Genomic DNA, 6548 nt, shown 5'->3' on the forward strand with positions numbered 1-6548 from the left:
AAACCTCTGGGGCCTCATAAATTTGAAGTAAAAGGAGGGAACCTGGTTGTTTCTGAGTTAAAAAAAAAAAAAAAAAAAAGTCACATTTTTTGGATTAGTAACTGTTGGAAAAAGTAACCCAAAATCCCCATTTTTCCATGAAACACCACTAATATATAGACAGCTATATATAGCAGAGTTTCATTTTTATCATGGAAAAGTGTGGATTTGGGGTTACTTTTCTTAATATGAAAACTGGGGATTTTTAATTTTTTTTTAATCAGAGAAAACCAACATCCCTGGTCATAAGGATAGCCAGCAGCAGGGCTTCTTGGGTGCATGTTTTGGATTTAAGATTTTATCCATGTCAAAAAAAAATATGTCATCATTATGACATACAAAGTATGAAATACAGAGAGAACAAGTCGGATCCTGTCACTTTCGTGCATTGTACGAGCCTAAGAGGTCGCAGGCTGGATCTGTTTCAGTCCACGCAGGTATAAGCATCAAAGGAAACAATATTTGAAGCATCAGTTTGGTGTGTGGGAGACAACCATGCTGCAGGTGAAAGTACATCAGTTTTAAACTTCCTGCAAGCTGGTGGCTCAAGAACCAGGGCAGACTACAGTAGAAGGTTCAAAGACGTGAGCAGTAGGCAACATGCTAATGACTAATGAAACTAACATTGCTAATCACCTCAGGGCTAACAATCCTCAATGAAAAATAATAGTAATTTAAAGAAAGAATAGTTTTGATCCTGTATTTTTCATTAGTTTCATTCTGCTAAAAATGGGCATGGTGCTTTGCATGTGTTTAAATGTGCATGTCAAGGGTAGTACTGTAGAGTATGTCATGTCTATCAAGTGATATAATACAGCGTAATATATTATATGTTGTCACCTCTGACGTGTCATAATAGGACATAGTCCATGAAATAAACTCTTTTTATTCTTGTAATTTTTTTGCCTTTAAAAATATTGTGGGCAGCTGCTCATTAGTACTACTCCAAACCACTTATCTTATTTTATCTCCTGTGCTGAAGTGTCTGTGATCATGTTGTGTTTTCAAAACCCTAGAAAAACGATTCCTTCATGCCAGTAGAATATTGAAATTAGCTGCATCTCAAAATAATATGTGAGCCACTGATGTGCTGGTTGCCTGCTGTTTGTTCAGATGTAAAAAGTATCAGGCCATTTCATTTGGGCGGAGGCAGGGAAGCATCAGATGAAATTTCTTTTTGATTTTTCCACAGTAGGATTTTTAAAACTTCCTGCTTTCCCTTCTCCCCCCTGAATCAAACCATTTAAAAAACACATTTCTCTGGAACAGAAGTGGTGTGTTTCAACAAATGAAACTGTCAGCATCCTTTTGAAGAGGGGAATACTATCATCTTTATTTTAAAAATTGGACCTTGGACTCAGAGAGATCAGCTTTACCTCCCTGTTCAGATGCCTAGATCCATCTCAGTAGTAGTGAAGCATGTATCTTTGTTGTTTTGGGCTTAAGTGACTTGCCTAACATAAATAACACAGGGATTTGGGGTGGAGCTGGGACTTTAACTCGGACCTCCCAACTCCCAAGCTAGTGATTAAGGCACATTTCCTTCAACAATAATATGTGGCATATGGAAGAGGCCCTTGCACCTTCTCTTTGCTTTTCAGACAAATGCAACAGAAGCCACTGGCTAATATTATATAAATAAGTCAAATCAATTTATATGTAAAAAATCATATGCATTAAAATTCATTAAACATCATTAAAATGCATTTTTAGGCTCGAGTATGACAAAGAGTCTAATAGAGCTCGGCACCGACATTCCATTGAACTTCATTAGTCGTGCACCTGAGTCCTAATTATCATCCATCAGTCAGATATTGTTACTGGTTTGTAATTAAAGAAAAGACAGAGACTTATAGTATTTTAGGAACCATGATGCAGCGGCCATGGCACAGACTGAGTGGCGCAGTGGGTCATTCATCTCTGATACCGTGGAACAAATCAAGACATAGATTCAGATTTCTGGGGGGTTTGAAATGATTTCCATGGGACGGTTGTTTGTCAGGCACAGATCAGCTACAAACAGGAACGCTGTTCATTTCACACTCTCTAGATTACACATGCGGCTCAGTCCACATTGCAGCAAATCATTTCTCTAGCTGGTATGAAGCCTCGCAGTCAGTAGATAAATGCTAACTTTCAGGGGCATCCCATAATTCAGATACAGATGTGGCTGTTATAACAGAGGGGGTCAATTCTTCAGCCCGTGGTCTCATTTACAATAGCAATTCTAGCTCAGATATGGATGCTTAATCTTTTTTTCATTATTCTTCTTTCTAAACAAGAATCATTTCTAGGTTGAGGGCACATGATGTTAATCCCTTTGACTTCTGTTCTCAAAGGCTGAGTAATTTATGAGGGTCCTATTTTGTTTCACGAGAGCTGCTAAAGTTGGCCTTTGGTGAAAAACAAGGGTTTCTTTTCTATCTCAGACTCTTTAAAGCTTCATCAGATTGCATTAGAAGAAAAGCACTCTAAAGCATCTCCTGTGATATATTCATATTTAGTTACAGCAAAGAAGAAATGGCTGCTGTGACAAAATAGAAACACGAATAGCTGTATGAATTGCATTTTTAGGTCCGCCTCTAAAATGTGACTGATGTGCATGATAGGTATGGTTATAGGCAGACATGTACTAAAATTCAGCACGGGGGAAGTAGCACTGGATGGGAAAGTAGCACTGAGTGAGGCCTCCTGGGTCCAATCCCTAAGGGAGTGGAGAAAATAATAAGCATTAGAAATGTATCAAGCACTATCCATAACTATTAATAGTCTTCTTGTTTCCTTCCTTACACAGCACTCCCCCTCCCTGCCCTTGCTTTTCAGCATACGAATGTCTCTAGTCCTTAGTTTAATTATTACCAAATTCTTACTGGAATAATTTCCAGAGGACCCCACTAGGGCTGGACATCCACAGAGCTGAATCCCACGGGATACCATCCGAACTGTGACTTCATGTTAGTGAACCTGGGGTGATTTATACTCATTGGCCTCGTCTACATGAGACGCTGACTGCAAAAGTCGTGCCGCGCGGCCTGAAGCATGACATGATGTTACTGTACAGGAGTAATGAGCTACTGTGCGGTCAGCATCACCAAGCAGCCATTTGGGGATGCTACTGTCATGTGCAAGTACTACTGTCATATTCAAGTGCTAAAGGACCGCTCCGTCAGGGTCTCATGTAGACATGGCCAGAGACATGGCATTTCTAGCAATAAGTCCAAAAGGCTCCATTTCTCTCTTTCTCTCTCCCCCTCCTTGGACCACTTAAGTGGCGTCTTTTTGGAAGACAATGACAACCTACCACAAATTGTTTCCATCCTGACTCCTGTGCATACCTCGAGCCTCCAGCAGCTTGGTTGTTTCCATTGCAGTCTGTTTTTGCAATGGAGCTGCCTGAAAGGATGTCCAAATGAACTCATTCGAGGCATGGGCTTGGAGTTCGACAGCCTCCGTGGATCGTGTACTGACCGTTAAGCCTTTAAAGTACCCAGTTCAGTTCACTCCTCATCCTGCAGCATGAGAGGAGGAGGGCTTCTTAATTAAATGGAGGAGCTGCCAGGCCCTGGCAGTGCGCAGTGTGGAGCTTCAGAGCCATTTTGAGCATGGTACTCGACAATCACAAAATGCACTCGCTCGATAAATAAACCTGCCTGCTGGTTTTTTTAAGAGGCGATTATCCAGCCGGCAAAGAATCGCACCAGCAGCAGTCCTGAATACAACTCCCGGCTGAAGTCGCCCTGGCCCTGAAGAAGCACAAAAGGGCACCAGACAATAAAAGGAGGCTTAAAGTCGAACTCTAGTGGAAGCCCTCAACAGCTTCAAAGACCAATTGCTTTGTGGTCATGACATACGAATCCCAGGACTGCCCCTCTTTCCAGCCTTGGAGCAGCACTTTAAAAGAATGCAATTTCAGGTATAAATAAAGCCCATACAGCCGTAATTTGAGAGCAACAATGGAGCAGAAAGGAGCCCCGTTTCTGTCTTTTGAACGTAGCGCTGCTCCTTTGTGCATGGGTAGCAGTATGCGGTTCAAACAGCACACACTTTAAACATTGCTGAGTTTTTGACTGCTGGGAAAGCAAGTCGGTGAAAGAAAAACATCGGGGAAGGTAACAACTTAATGAAAGAGCCCCTTCTGGAACAGGCAGGCATCTCAGTCCCTTTGAAAGGCTCTCCTTAGTTAAACCCTCTTCTAAATAAGGGTTTTTTTTTTGTTTTTGTTGTTTTGTTTGTTTTGTTTTTGTTTATTTTAATCCCCCCTTTGGAAGATTTTATGATTTATAGATTCATAGATTCATAGACATTAGGGCTGGAAGGGACCTTGGAAGATCATTGAGTCCAGGAAGTCAGCTGGGATCATAGGATCCCAGCAAGATGATTTAAAGAAAAACTTGCAAGTTGCATCAAGGATTTCCTAGCGGTCTCTAACCAGGGGGAACATTTGCCCAGCATTTCAGCAGCCCCATTTCTTGGGCTGCTATTGGGGCTGCTCATTGCTCAGGTCTTTCTGAGAGCTCCTGCCACCGTGGTGTATTAACCCTTCCTGTTCTGGGAAAGGAGCAGCGCCTCGGCCAAGAGGAAGCCAAGAGACGAGGTGGCTTTGTACCAGTGAGACAGATGGACGTGATGCTGAGCTCATGGCATGTCCCCTGGCGGACAGACAAAAATGTCAGTATGATTTTACATTGCACTTAATTACAACGGCCTTGATAGTGCTCTCACGTGTGCGGTGTTAATCAGGGATGAGCCTGGTGATTTATGCTGGGGTAAGGGAGAGGGGCATTAGGGCAGTGTGTACATGGGTGCTTCTACTGGAAGACAAGTTGATCCCAACAATTTTTGGTGGACCAGCTGAAAGTAATGTTTTGGAGGAGAATCTGTTTCATAGAGGTGTCCGTACCTTTGATGCTATTCTCTGGCCCTGTGTAGCTAAAGATAGAACAAGACCATGATTGATATCCACCTTAGGTACTTGTATATCCTCCATTATCATAATACCTTAGTACCTCACAAGGCATGTCTACATATGCACATTTACTGTGCAGTAACATAAATTATTGTGCAGGATGGGCATGCGTCTACACATGTATGCTATGCGACTATGGCAACATATGCTGACTTAAGCAGAAATTTGATACCTGCATGAGCAGGTATCACATTTATGCTCAGTTAGTTACTGCGCAGTAACGCACATGTAGACACCTCATTGAGCAGTAACACTGTGTGTGTAGACTGATATGGGACTAAAGTTAGACCACACACAGCGTTAATGCGCTTTAATGCCTTTATGTGTAGACGTTGGCCTGTTTCCACTTACTGCACAATAACTTACTGCGCAATAAATTTAATGCGATGTCAGTGCATGTGTAGATGAGCCCACAGTTTCTTAACCATGCTGTAAAATGGGTATTACAGCTGGTCAGGAGTTTTCCAATAATTTTTTCCTAAGAAATGATAAATTTAGGGAAATCACAACTTTTGATGGGAGTTTTTCAATGAACGTTTAGCAAGAAAGCAAGGGAGAGAATTTTGGAGTCGTTGAATCCTTTTGACATTTTTTAAAATAAAGGTTTGGTTTCATCTCAAAACAACCATTAATTTTGTTGTTTTTTTTCTGAAAAAGGATCCAAGTTAAAGTTTCAAGCCTTTTCAGCATGACCTTTCTTAAATAGATCAGTTGATCCAATCCAAGATCCATTAAAATATAGGGGATTTTGAATTGGCACAATGATTTTTTCATCTTCTCAAACATTCTCCTAAGACAAGAAAGAAAGAGCGAGGGAGGGAAGGAAGGAAGGAAGGAACCTGCTTAAGTCTTATGGGGCCATCCTATTTTAGGTATGGGGATCAGAGGTGCAGAGAGATTTGAAGCACAAATTCTGAAAGAAATGTAGGTGCCAGACTCCTGTTTGCTCATATTGGCACAGCAGCTATTGAACTTCTGCTTGATGCTTGCCCCTTGCTCCACAAGTTTTGTACAGATCCTTCCATGATGCTCCCTTGCCGCTTGCCCTTTCAGCGTTGTTAGTTGTGGTGCTGTTTATCAAACCTACAATTTCCAAAGTTCCTGCTAAAACTGCGTCCCAGGAGAAGTCTTTTCTTCTTCAGGCCTGACACTCACATAAATTATTTTAAGATGTTATAACCTTCTCTATTTACTTGTGAGTTATACTGCTCACTTAAAGAAGCTCCCAAGTTTCAGGAGACTCGCCTATCTGATTGTTTGCTGGCAGCAGCATTATGAAAAGTAACTTAGCCATTGGGCTTGAGCTCCGATACCATCTCCTAACAAATGTTCTCAATTAAAAGCAATCCAGGGAGGTCTCTGGAAATAGGGGCTGGGAGAATTGTATTTATCAAAATCGGAGATGGAAATGCTTGGAGAACACAACTGTATTTAATTTAACAAGCTAACAGAGGCTGGGCAACGTGTCTAGAGCAAACAAAGGGGTAGGTTGTAGCCGTGTTGGTCTAAGGACACAGGCAGACAAGGTTCTTGGGGTGAATCT

Source organism: Gavialis gangeticus, unplaced genomic scaffold (assembly GCF_001723915.1).
Source record: "Gavialis gangeticus isolate Ggan-Ray unplaced genomic scaffold, GavGan_comp1, whole genome shotgun sequence".
Lineage (NCBI taxonomy): Eukaryota > Metazoa > Chordata > Crocodylia > Gavialidae > Gavialis > Gavialis gangeticus.